The 15052-nt window shown below is 48.8% G+C and overlaps 1 protein-coding gene across 2 annotated transcripts in view; it reads right to left on the reverse strand.

The window, feature by feature from the left end:
• Positions 1-12814, reverse strand: part of PTPRE (protein tyrosine phosphatase receptor type E) — an 82825-nt gene extending 70011 nt beyond the window's left edge. The window contains exon 1 of one of the 2 annotated variants that reach the window (XM_042818212.1): positions 12799-12814. The gene's annotated coding sequence lies outside the window, so the exon portion shown is untranslated. Of the gene's footprint in view, positions 1-12550; positions 12570-12798 lie in introns of those variants that run through there. The other variant, XM_042818210.1, reaches the window with a different exon arrangement.
• Between the last annotated feature and the right edge of the window lie 2238 nt (positions 12815-15052).

Below are 15052 nucleotides of genomic sequence, written 5' to 3' on the forward strand. Positions count from 1 at the left end.
CACTCTACTTCACCAACTTGACAAATTGCACTAAATATTGTCTAAAGAACACATTTGTTCCACTAGAGTGCCCCAGAAACACTATTTCAAACGCGACAGCACGAGCCAAGGGATGATTATTTCTATTTTTCTTCTCCTCTGAAATCCAGATAAGTACAACAGAGCAATGGAGACAGCTGCAGAGCTCCTGTTGCTGAGGCACTGCGTTTTATCAGAACAGGATGCTCACAATCGCACACCTCAGCAGCAGGGAACATTTAAATATCACCTTCATCTTCATTTTAGCAGAGCTTTTTAGAAATTCCATCGTCAATAATTAAGATTCAAATAATGAGTGGATAGCTGCACTGACAGCATCACAGCCCTGGAGACGAGACTTTTCCCCTACTAGATTGCCACTTTTCATTATAACTGAGCCTTGACATTAAGCTAACCTATAGCGTTTTTTTCATTTGAGTTTAAGAACCAATGCATTGAGAGCAGTTTCTCTGCCTTAGGACAGAATCTTCCAACTTCAGGTGCTGCCCTGGCAGGAGAGGACCTTCCCCTGGATGCCCTGTGCACCCACACCAGAGCTGCAGGAATGCTTCAAAACGCAGAAGATGGTTTCATGCTTCTTTTCTGTCACACTGAGGGGATAAATAAAAGCTACTGCCGTCAGGGAGCATTTCATGTTTGCATTTATTCAAAGCTTCCTCAGCTCTGAGCAGCCTGGTCTGCTGGTTGGTGACCCTGCACGTAGCAGGGGGTTGAAACTAGATGATGTTTGTGGTCCTTTTCCACCCAGGCCATTCTATGACTCTATGATTTAAACATGCTGGATAAGCCCCACAGAGACCTGACCTCTTTGCTTGGCTGCTGTCATCCCAAGGCCTTCTTGCAGAAGCTCAGAACTGCTATTTGCTTCATACAGGCAATGAAAAACAAAGAGTGGCATACATTTCAGTTATTTGAGTTCTCCTTCCATACAGTTATCCAAACAGGAACAGTGAACGCCGTTCCTCCTTAAGTATTACGACCGGTTCCAGCAACAGGTCAGATGTTCGTGTTTGAAGCTTGGACAAACAAGTAGAAATCCAGATGCAAAACAAAAACTACCGGTGGGAGAGCAAAATGAAAACAGATAAACCTCCTTTCAACAACAAGAGATTGCATATGGAGCCTCGCTGCTCTGCAAACTTTGAGGATGGAGTTATACAGCCCCAAGCCAAAACACACAATAAATACACACATGGGACCTCCAGGATTTGCTCATGGCTGAGGACAATGATGGGTACTCTGACTCGTCCAGAGTCCCATAGCTTTCAGTGTGTACGTTACACACATTTCTTCAGAGCAAAGTCTTTTTTTGTTTGTTTGATTGTTTAAGTCAAGAGGCCTTCTAATTGCATGGCTCTCCAAAGCTTTTATGAACACACCAACGTATGAGTGAACACATCAGATGCATCAGATGTCTCCAAACTTTACTTACTCTTGGAGGGTGGGGGTTTGAGGCAACAGATTAGAAGATTCTGCACAGGCTCTCCTGCTCCTTGTTCCCTTCACTCCTTAAGCATCAGACCATTACATCCAACCACCGGCAGAAGCCCTCTGCCCCAACCAAATCACCGTGGTGAAAAGAGAAAAAGCCTGAGAACAACACCCCAGGGGCTCCAGACTGAAACAATGGCACAAAGCCTGAAAGCTGAGGACAATTAGCAAGTGAAACCCCCCCCTAATCATTGTAATTTTTTACGTCCTTTTGAGATGTTACACTAAACATCCAAGCCCCTTTTCTGATGGCAGTAAGTACACCTGTGCATTTAACAAAGTGCAGCAGCAGTGAGTTTGCTTTCTCTCTCTCTCATTCCTTCTGCACTTATTGTCAAGGCCAGGACCTTTCAGCAGCTCACATGCAAAGCCTACGCCTGCCAACAAGATTGCTTCAGCTGCGTGGCAAATTATGCATGCAACCATGAGAAAGGATGTCGTCATTTCCTATGTGACAGCCATCCTTGTCCTTCTGGCACTCGAGCGATGCACACATACCTTTGTCACCACGCTCCGTGCTTCACTCAAAATTGAAGAAAGCTCTTGCACAAGCTGGCCCCTTGGGGCTGCAACACCAACAGCAAGGTAGCAGGAAACAGTACTGCCAAAATATACACCTTTTATATATATACAGAATAATTCCATATAGTATTACCCGAAGGTGGAAGGAGAAGCAAAGGTCCGGATGCAATTCCCTGGACCACCAGGTAGTCCCACTGCAATCTGAAATCCTCACTCATTCAGATGCAAGTGAAAGATTTGAAACTGGTTCTGAAAAGCTTTATCTTATCTGGTCATAACTCCTGGGCTGACACTCAGGACACTCTGAAGGAAGGCTATAATCTAATGCCATACTCCTGTAATGCTGCTTATTTGCAGAACTTATTTTCCTTTCTCACTTTCTGTTTTACCTTCTGGCAGGACATTAAATCAACGTAAGTTGCTTTGATCTGTGTTGGGAAAAGCTCTCGTTTGGAATTTTCCTTTCCTGCTCAGGATATCAGGTCAGAAATAGTAAAAGCTCTTTCCAAAATAAAATCCAGTGCTGAAGTCCCAGAAGGCCGATACCAATATCCCTCCCCATTGTCCTGACTGCGTGTGCTTGGAAACAAAGCACACAAACGATTCTGGCACTCAGGAAACTTTATAAACAGGCAGTGCCTCACACGTCCATCCCTACTGCAGGAAGGCACAACAGCACAAACCTCTCCCATACCTGCTTGCACACCTTGCAAAACAAGCAGAGCAAAACCAACCGCAGCTGCCAGGCAATGCAGAAGCAAAAGGGGCTGTGGGGATTCAGTACAGAGAAATGTTTTGTTTGGGGTCCAGCACCTGTGGGGAATCGCTGCTACAAACACCATCCTTGCTCATTCACTTTGCTTAGCCATAATTAAGTAGACTTTAAAGAAAAAAAAAAAAAAAAAGAAAAACCTTTTAAAAACCCACTGGTTACCATCTTAATAAGCAGCAAACAAACTTTAGTGCAAGCTATGACGGCCATTTACAATCCTGGCACATCAGACTGAATTTGATTATGTATTTACCACCAATTAAATTATTTTAACGACGCAGTATTTCCCAAATTCATATTACCAAACAACACACGTTGCAATTAACACACTTTCAGTATTTAAAAACTGATCAAAGAATAGATACGTGATGCAAATGTTTGCATATCTCCAAGGAGACTCAAAAATCTAGAAAACTCAATAGGAAAAAGAACCTATCAGGTTCTTTATCAGGCTTTATCAGATTTCTATGAGAGTTCTTAAACAGAGTTAAAGATTACAGAAATATCTCTGTTGTCTCTGAGTTTTGTTTCCATCTGAAAAAGATCAGAACCACCCTGGTAAGAACATCAGCTATCGTCCAACTGGGCAATCTGATCAAGAACTCAATCTAGCTGTCAGCCACCTTGCCTTTGGCAAGAGGTGGAACTCGGTGATCCTTGAGGCCATTCCAACCCCTGTGATATTTCCAACTACTCATTTTACATACCAAAACTGGCCCAAAAAGTTCCCTTTCCTTTCTACTTGTGGTCACGACTCTACTTTGAAACTGCATTTATATTCACAGAATGGCTTGGGTTGGAAGGGACCTGAAGGATCATGAAGCTCCAATCCCCCTGCTGCGGGCAGGGGCACCAACCTCCATATCTAATATGAGACCAGGCTGCCCAGGGCCCCATCCAACCAAATACAATACAGTATTTAAAAATAAACAAAAAACAACTACTTCAGAGAAAGCATCGTTTCCTCCTGATCTAATGAGTCTTTAAAGAATAAATAGTAATTTAAACAAAAAAAAACAAAAAACACTTGCAGTTGGATACTCATAAAGAACAGCCATAAGGCAAGGACAGTGCTGAGTTGCTGTCTCGTGCCCATAGCACAGGGGACATCCTGCACTGCTGCCTGGCAGCAGCAGGATGAAGCAAAGCACAGCCATGCATGGCCATTTTCCTCCAGCTTTGTTGTTTCTGTCCCAAAGGAAGATCCCAGGCTCTCTGCACGCAGCCTGCTGCCAGCCCCCTGCATGGTGCCCTGAATAGCCTCAGTGTCAGGCGCTGTGAACAACGGGGTTTTGTGGCCCTGCGCTCAGGGCTGAGCACCAGACTGCTGCATGGCCACAGATGCGCTTCCGTCATCTCTGCTTTAACCTGCTCAAGTAAACACAACAGTCCTTGAACAATTCAGCTTTCTTTGCTCTTGCTTGCACTCCTCACCAACCTGCACTAACAATCTCGCAGCCACGGAGAGCCCCAGAGCAAAGCACCGGCAGGGAACGTTTTGCATTTACATTTGCAAGGTGGTCTCTGGATTCAGACCTTTCAATGCCAAATGCTGAACCAGGAAGGCTCACTAACAGCTTCCACTGCAGTATTTTTTCCCCAGCTGTTTTTACGAAGCCGTGTGATGCTGGCCCAGCACTGAGGCCTTAAACTACTGCAGGAGGAAGCAGCGATTCCACAGGGCCTGTGCACAAGGATGTTTGAACAGAACTTATTGCCCCAAGGGAAAGGAAAAGCATAGATACAAATAGAATATATAAAATACACATTAACCAACATTCAGAGTTGACTAGACGCAGGCAAATAAGAGGATAAATAAATGGACCCAGGACTAAATGGAATGCAGGTGTCTGCATTTCCCTGCTCGAGTCTGAAGAGTAAAGAGAGAGCTCAAGGAAGCCAGCTTGTTGGGTGATGGGCACAATGCTGGGTGGTGCACATACCAAAGTTTATATACTGGGAAATAGAAGCTCTTAAAATTCCAGTAGTACTAAAATAGCAACAGAACTACATTCCTGGAGGCTTTATTTTTGCAGCGTTCACAAACAATTTGCCTTTGAAAATGCATGAATACATGAAATTAATCTTGGGAAAGCACAGTATCGAGCAGAGTATTGAATGCTGATGAATGCTTTAGCACTGAGATACAGGAGCGAGAACCTTTCTCCAACCACATTTCCATCCTGATCATGGCAGAAGCAGCACCCTCGGAACACAACCAGTGCAACTCATGCTTCTCATAAGGGAAGCGTGAGCTCTGCATGCATAAACACAAACACAAGCCAAACAGAGCAGGGCCCGCTGCAGTGGCTGAGGCACAGCTCCCTCTATCCCACCAGCAGCTGGGCCTGAGCAGAACACAACACACACTCACACTCGGTACAGCACAAAGTCTGCTTTGAAGGACAGCGTTTCATTCCGCTTATGAGGATCACCTCACTACTGGGAGGAAGGCTGAACAGCACAGAATTGTAGAGTCACAGAATGACTTAGGCTGGAAGGGAAACCAATGATCACCCAGTTCCAACGCCCCTGCCGTGGGCTGGCTGCCCGTCTAGCTCAGGCAGCCCAGGGCCACATCCATGCCATGGGCACCTCCAGGGATGGGGCACCCACAGCTCTGGGCAGAGGTGCCAGGGTCTCAGATATCCTTGCTCCAGCTTGGGCTCCAGCTCCATGGGTGCAAAACTCTTTGATTCAGTGCCTGTTCTGTACCAAGCTTCAGTGTCCACTGCTTAAGAAAAGACCACATGAGCCTAATTCTTAAGGCAAGAAGCATCCCAGAATAGGTGCATCATGCAGGACGCGCCTTTCAGTTTGGGGTTTTCATATTTTTGTTTTAAATAAAGTACAGTAAAAACATTTCTCCTAATGGTAACTTTATAAAAGGAATGCTTTCAAACTGATCCCACCAAAATTTTCCTACCATATCCATCATCACATGATGCCAGTTTGCCTGCCCACTGTTACCAAGCCTCTATTCCTTGGCCATATGAAAAAAGCAAACAGCATTAGTCCAGCAACTAATGTTGTTTTGTGTCATACAGCCCAGGTACTTGAAAGCCACTTGAGCTGTGCCAGGCCCCAACCTCCTGCTTGCCACAACATCCCCATCATCAACCACACAATTACACAGCTGCCCTCTGCAGACAGCTGTACGGATTTGACACCCAATGTGCAAGCCCAGGGGGTGACAACAAGGCACAGCTTCTCACTTGTGGGCTGGGTGCCTGTGTTGTAGGGAAAACAACCATCACACCTCTGACTCATTGACTTGGGATCAGTATCTTGCAAGCAGCTTAGGGGAAAAAAAAAAAAATAATAAAATAAAAAATAAAAAAAAAATCAAATCTGGTGGATTCATTCAGCATAAGATGAGATACAAGGAGTTGATGGCAGCAAGACAGGTGTGGCACAGCTCTGCTGGAGAGGAGCCCCATTCAGCTGTTAGGCTGAGTGAAAAACTGGAGATCCACCAACTTCCCTGCTTACCTGTGAGCCGTACCACAGAATCACAGAACGGCCTGGGTTGAAAAGGAGCACAGTGCTCATCCAGCTCCAACCCCCTGCTGTGTGCAGAGTCACCAACCAGCAGCCCAGGCTGCCCAGAGCCACATCCAGCCTGGCCTTGAATGCCTCCAGGAACAGGGCACCCACAACCTCCTTGGGCAGCCATCGCTGGAGAGGTTCAGAGGTGGCAAAAACAACAGCACAGCTACTAGAGTATGCAATGGCACAGGCCAACATGTGGTAAGCACAGCTGCAGCAGAACAGGCTGGAAGCACTGGACAAGGAGATGATGTTCTGTAGAAGGCCATTAAACTCAGCATTTAAATGCAGGCAGGAAGACAGAAGAAAGCCTAACATCCCTGTGAAAAATGGCACAGAGCTGTGACCGTGCTCCTAGCACCAAAGCTGATCAAACACTGCTTTTTCCCCCACTCCCCTTCAGGTGGGATGCTCTGTGCACTGCAGGATGGTCCCTCACTCAGCAGTCCTGCCCCTGATGCTGGCACCTCTAGGGCAGAGCAGTTCCTCCTGGTAGAGGACAGACACAGCAGGTCACAGGAGCAGTGGTTTCCTATTTAGACACAGGGACAATTCAGGGTCCTGCCCTGCCGCAACAACCAAATGCACCCTCTCAAAAGCAGTGGTGCAGCCCTGGCACTGCTCCCAGAGCTGTGCTGCCCCATCCCTGGGCAGCCTGAGCTGGGGGAGGGGGAAAGGAGGTTGTAAGGTCCTTTCAAATGTATGCCATTCTTCTACGATTAGATGAAAAAGCAGAATTTTCTCTTGCTCTCCTACTGCTGGAAGAGTCAGTGCCACGTGCCTTTCATCTCATATCGCAAGCAGAATAATTCCCAATAAAAAAATTACAGACCTCCCACTAGAGGGAATTTCCTAATATAATCTTCTCTCTGCTTTCAGCATTTCATAACCAGCTGCTTTAAGTCCCATTTAAATATGAGCGCTCTGAGCAAATCCATTCTCAAAAAACCCACTGAGCACCTGAGAGCACCGGCAGCACTGCACAGCATCCCTGCACTGCTCCTCCTGAGCCCCCACCTCTGCTCTAGGAGGACCAGGAGGCCTCCACACCATCAATAAGAGGGGACAGCCAGGAAAACACCACCTGCATTTGAACAGGACACAGAAAATGGAACAGCTTCCAAAGAGGCACTGCTCTTATAAGCAGCTCTGAGTGCTGTAACAGTGATACAGACGTGGATTCACAGCAGCTAACAGCAACCTGGAACAGGTTGTCTAAGGAAGTTGCGGATGCCCCATCCCTGCAGGCATTCAAGGCCAGGCTGGATGTGGCTCTGGGCAGCCTGGGCTGCTGGTTAGTGACCCTGCACATAGCAGGGGGTTGGAACTGGATGAGCATTGTGCTCTTTTTCAACCCAGGCCATTCTGTGATTCTAATATGAATTCTGTGCTTGCATGTTGTATCACTGGAAAGAAAAAAAAAAAAAAAGAAAAACAACACAAAACCAGCAACAAAACAACACACCACACAGAAGGATTTGGAGTACATGGGGAAAGGAAATCACTCCTGCAGGTGTGAAAGAGACTGGGAGATGAAGCCGAAATGAGTAGCAAAGCGTTCATAAAGAACCAAGCACAGAATCTGAGTGCCAGGAGCTGCATTCCCAGGATTAATCCCCCCCAGCAGCAACGTGGGGTCCAGGAGGAGCTCCCATCTGGGACCTGGGGAGCCAGGGCTCCCATCTGGGACCAGGCAGCACATTGTGATTGTGATTGAAAAGCAATTGGGGGCAATGAGTAAAGCAGTTTAACCTGAAATTAATGAGCTTTTGACAACTGCAAACAAAGCACTAATGTGAGTCCGTTTACACTAATCCCAGTATTTAACAGAGAAGGCATATATCACTTCAACTTGGTTACACAAAGGCTTTCCTTCTGCTGTGTGAAAGCTGTTTTGCCACCACCCAGCTCTCAGCAGCAAACTCTGCCCAACTGTACCCAATGAGCAGAACATATCACAGCAGATGCATGAATGCTGTTGAATGATCAAATATTTAAGCAACCTCGTGCAGTATAATGAAATACATTCACGGGATGCAGATCTAAATTACAGAACTCGGAGGTGTGCAGGGTACCTGGATGCTCAATGCCACGTACACGCAGTGCTCACTGCTTGCTGAAATCCAAGAGCCCAGGGGAGCAGAGCTGCAGTGCCAGCAGCAACTATGGGACAGAATCATTAGAGAAAAGTTGGTTGAAGAGGGAGATGGCCCCCAGAGAAACAATTTAAAATGCACCCCATGAATGAGTGAAGCTAAGTAAGTACAGCCCTTTGCAAAGCCTACGTATGGAAGCCTCAAGAAACACAACAATTAAAACTCCTTTGTATCAAAAGAATGAGATTATCTTGATAGCACAGTTGTATGTTTCTTTCCCAGTTATGCTCCAACGACTCTTACAGCAAGGAAATCTAGGAAGAAACCTCTTAATTCCTGGGTGAGTTTTGCACCTCACCCTGCTTCCAACTGATTTGCAGCTTTGTTTTATGCTTTTCCCTGCTGGGGTCTCCTCTTACTGACAATTATTACTCTACATTAAAAAAAGAAAATCTATTGTAATGTGAATCAAAAACAGTTTGAGTTGGAAGGGACCTCTGAAAGCTATCTGGTCTCACGCCCTGCAATGAGTGGGGACACCCACAGCTCCATCAGGTGCTCAGAGCTCATCCCCTGACCTCGGGGGTCTGTAGGGATGGGTACCACACCTCTCTGGGCAGCCCGTGCCAGTGCCTCACTGCCATTATTACAAACAACTTTTTCCTTACACCCGGTCTAAACCTCCCCTCTTCTAGTCTGAAACCATTTCCCCTTGTCCTATCAGTTTCAAAGACTGAACGTTTTTTTACAGCTGGCATAAAGGGGACAGTGAAATCCACGGCTGACTCACGCCACATTTCCCTGCGACCATAAACTTCCACTGCAAGCAGTAACTTACCCCAGTAAATTTACTTCCAGTTTTGTTTTTCCCCTTTGCCAGGAGTCACCACTGATACCAGATCTGCGACTGCTGCACACCAAGCCCAAGGTCTGTGCCCAGATCCTTTCACTTTGCTGCTTTGGCAGCAAGTCAACAGCGGACAAAGGCAAAAGGGCATTTTTAGGGCACTGCTGCATCCCCCAATAGCACGCAGAGCTTTGCCTCTCTGGCACAAAGCACACAAAACCAGCCCCAAACCAGGGTCTGCACACAGAGCTCTCACTGTAGGTAATCAGTTGGTGGCTCCCTGTGAAAGCAAAATCTCAGCACGCTGCAATTCCAATCACAGTCCAAAGGCATCCCTTCTCCTATCAGCAAGGCAATCTCCCACTCATTCTTCCAGTCCCTGAAGGCATCCATCCTCTGCAGACATCAACATAACACATTTTGGCAGCCAAAAGGATTCATCAATGGAATTACTACACCTGCAGAAAGTAAATGGAAGTAGAAAGCACAATACTGCTCCCATATCTTAAAAATATGCCCCACACTTAGAAAACAAATCCTGGACAACTGCTGGTGCAGGGTTTCTCCTAACCTCTGCCTCAGCAGCATCTAACTGCAGCTCTGACTCACACAATTCTTCCAGTCTGTTGTATGCATTTATTTAAAGAATATCTACAGCTTAGCAAAGAGTTTGGAATAAATACGGCCACTTCAAAAATAAGAGCAACCCCCATAGGATTTGACACTAGAATAAAACAGTTATTGGACAGGACAAAGACTGCACGCGGATGGAGCGTTTGCAGGGCACGTGCAGTGAGGTAAATGCAAGAGTGCTGTGAGCAGAACTGCAGAGAGCCTGCAGGCAGCAGCCGGGTGGCCACAGCCACTTCTCCTTCCGCTGGAATTCTGCTGCATCACATCAGCCACAGCCACGTCTGAATCACTCCCTAGGACCGTGCTGAGCCCATTCAGCGAGCATCGCAGGCAGATACTCACAAACTCAGCTCCACGCAGAACAGGCCCATTAGAACTCTTTAATAATGCATGAGTTCAATTTACGACACGTTCAATTGTGGGGCATCACGTTACATTTCAGATCAGTTTTCCTTAATACGGCGTCCAGAGTGCAGTAAAATAAAACCAGGTGCCAAAACCAGTGGTGATGCTGGGAGCTGCCTCTGACCGCCAGGTGGGCAGCAAGAGCTGGGTTTGCTGCAGAGCCCCACACACTGCACAGGCAGCAACTTGCAAGCAGGTGCTTCTCTGACACACAGCCCAACATCCAGAGCAGGGCCAGGCCTTGCGGTCAGCCCTGAACTCAGCACTACAATTACAACACCCACCTTCTGTTTTAATTTCTTTCCCATCTCCCCATCTGCTCCGAGCACATCACTCTTGTAACCTGACAGAGCTCCCAGGGGCCCTTTGCTCTTGTTAACAAAATCAAACATGTACCAGGACACGGCATGGTCTCCTCTCCAGGACCATCAGTAATGACCGAAGATGCATCCCAGCACATCCCATACAATCTCCAGCTGCAGGATCTCCAGCTGATGTGAAACCCGCCCTGAAGATTATTTTGGAAACAGAGCTTGACATGCTATACATGTCATACAAATAAAAGGTTTACAAAACAACAGGAACATTCAAAGGGGATACAGTCAAAACCCTCCCATACTTCAAGGTGTTGAACAGCTGCCCTGCACAGCAACTTAAAGGAGGAAAGCCACTGAGCCACACAGCAGCCTGAGAACTGCTGTGCCTGCCCTAACAGCAGTGCAGCCAACAAGACTGGCCTGCAGCCATGGTGCACAGCTGTGCAACCAACCTGAAGCACTGCTTGTCCATCTCATGAGAGAGCACATGCACTGTGAGGCAGCTGTCTTGCAATCAACGGCAGTGGTTTAAAAGTGCAGCTCTCACTGTAACGATGCTCAGACCACCCTGTAAGAAAGATAGTGAGAAAATACAGACTCTCCCAACCCAACTCCCTCTCGCTTAAGGCAGATGAACATAAACGTATCATATAGAAAAGTGGAAAAGAAAGTGAAACACTGAAGCAAACAAGGACTCAAATGTGCTAAAATAACACCTGTGCTCCACAGGCTCAGGATAGGTTGCAATAGCCTAAACATCACAGTCGTGCTGACTGAGGTATATAAAGATTTCTGGTTCTGCTAAAGGTGCCTAGGAAGCTTTTAAACAAGGAGCTCCGTGCTTATTTCTTAACTTGGTAAAACACGCTACATGCATTTACTGATACAGCATCTGTTACCCAAAGCGCAGCCAGCACAGATGGCCGGTGCAACACAACGCAGCACCTGCGCCGTTCCTCTATTTGCAGGCAAAGACAAAGCAAACTGAAGGAATCAGGTGGCACAGCCGTGGCCCCCAGCACAAGGAGCCCCAGATCAGCCCCAGCAGGAACAGTGACCCCAAGACCACCGTACAAACCATACTAGGGAGCTCCCAGTGACGCACATGGAGATCTATCCAAGATGACACCGTGAGCTTCCAGCCGAACATCACTCATTTCCATCCAACTTCACCTCCGCATTCACGTTTAGGGGTCCTTCAAGCACATCGTGCCCATGCAAATAGCAGCATTTCCCACTACAGAGCATTTCTCAATCCTCAGCCCTTATCTCTGCTTCCTGCAGTGCCGGCAGCACCTCAGGACCTAGCCAGGCCATCGCTTTTGGCATCACCCCATTACCAACCGCTGTCACACGGGGAGGGGAGAGGAGAGGAGAGGAGAGGAGAGGAGAGGAGAGGAGAGGAGAGGAGAGGAGAGGAGAGGAGAGGAGACTCGGAGCCATCTGCTCCCCACCAGCCCTTTCTGAAGCAGCGCAGCACATCTCACCGCAGACGGTCAGAAGTTGTCCACGCGTTATTGCTGAGCTCCGGCATTATTTTTTTTCCCCGTCTTAAACAAAACCACAAGCGGGGCGGGGGGTTACCACCGAGGGCTTGGATTGGGATGCAAAAGACAAGCACGTTTCCACCGAAGCCTTGTGTCATTCCCCCCCCCCCCCCCTTAACCCCCACATCGGCCCACGTAAAACACGAAGTTCGAGGCGGCTCAGAACCGCCGGGCAGCGGGAGGGCCGCTATCGGTACCGGCACGGACGGAGCGCGGCGCTCAGAGCGGCACTCACCGCTTCCGCACGGCCCCGCAGCCGCATCCCAACCGCGACCGCCGCGCCGCCGGAGCCCCGCACGGCCGCTATGGGAGCCCCGCCCCACGGCTCCCACCTGCCCCCACGGACGCAGCCCGCTCACCGCCGAAGCTCCCGTCGCCTCTCAGCCCTCCCGCCGCTGCCGCCGCCGCGGCCCTCCGCTGGCGGCTGCCGGGCCCCGGGCGCCGGACCGCGGGACGCCCTGACGGTCTCCGGCGCTGGGCAGAGGCGGCGGCCAGGCAGGAAATTTCGCTCCGCCGCCGCCTCCCCTCAGCGGAGCCGCCTGGCGGACGCCTCCCGCATCGGCGGCTCCGCGCCGCTCACCTGAGGGAGGGCGCTGACGGCCGGCGCGCGTGGCGGCGGAGGGGCGCGTGGAGCCGCTTTCTGCTGGGAGAGGAGGGGATTCAGCTCTGAGAGCTCCGACATCCGCACGGAGTGCCTCCATCAGTGTGGGCGTTCATCCCTGGGAGTGCCTACGACCCAGCTCCAGCCCGGTCCTGAGCCCCTGAGCTTTGAGGCTGTCCCTTCCCCTTGGCTGGGCACGCAGGACCCTTCTAGCCCTAATTAAGCTGCGTTGATTCCATCACGTGTATACACGAGGGCTTCCTTTGTTTCCCTCTTTGTTTCCCTCTTAATTCCCCACCTGGAGGGACCCCGACACCCTCTGGGCTCCAAACTCAAGACCCACAGACAGCCTCGTTACAGTGCTACCCACCATGAGCAGCAAGGCAGGGCAGAGGAACCCAGAATAGAAACATCAAGCTGGAAAGTAGGACAGGGAGGAAGGGATTACCGCGGGGAGGGAGAGGATCAACAAGCCCAACTTCACGCCTTGCCCTCCTTTGTCTTCAGTCCCACAAACGCTTAGTCTGAGGTACAGAGAAAAAAGAAATCTCTCCCCCAGGAGTGCCTTAAACACACACAGCTATGAGGCACTGCATGAGCTGCCCGGAGAGGTGGTGGTCCCCATCCCTGCAGGCACAAAGGGCAGGGGATGGGCTCTGAGCACTGGTGGAGGTGTGGGTGTCCCTCTGCACTGCAGGGAGTGGGACCACGTGGCCTTTAGATGTCCCTTCCAGCTCAGACATCGTGTGATTCCATGAACTTTCAAACACCCCATCTACGTGCACCGCCTTTATTTCAGTTGTACTGAAGGATATCAGACTACTGGGGATTGTAGAATACCATCAGAACAAAATACTGGTGCATCTGTGAATATCCGTGTCTGCTTAATGGTCTCATAACAACGTCCCTTTGGCACCACGATGACTGGGAAGCAGCGATTTATGGCACTAAGACCTTTCAGCAGGCCCATTTGCACAGCACCAGGAAGGCACTGGTCTTAATGAACCCTTTGGTAGATGGAGTGGTGCAAGTCAGCAATTTCCTCGCGAGTAAATGTTTGCAAGAAATTGTGTATTACTTTGAACGACTGCTTTTATCCAGGCACTCAAATAGATGGGATTATGACACGTGCTGGGTACAATCGTGTTTTCTGATAGTGCAGAAATTAGAAATGCTGTTTTATTGTGGACCAGAAATTAATTAGTGGTGAGGAAGAAATGTGAAACTCGAGTTGTACAAAAAAGAAACAAAGATAATACATGTTACAGTTATTAATGCATTACCTGGGAACAAGAGAGGCTGATTTTATCTTCAGTTGCTGTCCTTCGATAGGACAAGGGGGGATGGTTTTCAACTGAGACAGGGAAGGTTTAGGTTGGATCTTAGGAGGAAGTTTTTCCCCCAAAGAGTGGTGAGGCACTGGCACAGGTTGCCCAAGGAGGCTGTGGATGCCCCATCCCTGCAGGCATTCAAGGCCAGGCTGGATGTGGCTCTGGGCAGCCTGGGCTGGTGGGTGATGAATGATGATGAAAAGGATCAAAAGCAAGGCTGTACTGACAGGGCTCCACTGCTTTAACATAAAATAAATGCAAGAAATTTGAAATGCTGCAGCAAAACAAAGGGAATAAGCAGCAGTGACTGTGTGTTCATCCCAACGAGGCTCCAGCAGTGACTGTTCTTTGTCCGTCTTACAGCCCGCTGCTCCCCTGTCTTTTCCTCTCTCTTCATCACAAATCAACCACGTCCTCAGCACTGTCAGCTCTTTGGCAGTCAGTTCCTCCTTCCTCCCAGTGCGCTGTGAGACCTCTGGCAGCCTTCTGGCAGGACCCAGCACCCGCTGCTCACCAACAATTACAGCCACTTTGCTACTGCCTGGTGCAAAGCGACCTCCTTGGTCCAAGAGAGAGAAACCTGATGGGAAGCAGGTGATATTTTAACATCAAATGTTTATTTCAAATATCCCAGCATGATGATTGACGATCAGAGGGCTGGAACACCTCTCTGATGAAGAAAGGTTGAAGGAACTGGGCTTGTTGAGCTTGGAGAAGACTCCTGGGAGACCTCACTGTGGCCTTCCAGTACTTGAAGGGAGCGGATAAACAGGAGGGGGAACAGCTGTTTGTGAGGGTAGATGGTGATAGGACAAGGGGGAATGGTTTTAAACTGAGACAGGGGAGGTTTAGGTTGGATCTTAGGAGGAAGTTTTTCCCCCAGAGGATGGTGAGGCACTGGC

Source organism: Centrocercus urophasianus, unplaced genomic scaffold (assembly GCF_019232065.1).
Source record: "Centrocercus urophasianus isolate 14NV4802_14NV808 unplaced genomic scaffold, USGS_Curo_1.0 seq_17, whole genome shotgun sequence".
Classification (NCBI taxonomy): domain Eukaryota; kingdom Metazoa; phylum Chordata; class Aves; order Galliformes; family Phasianidae; genus Centrocercus; species Centrocercus urophasianus.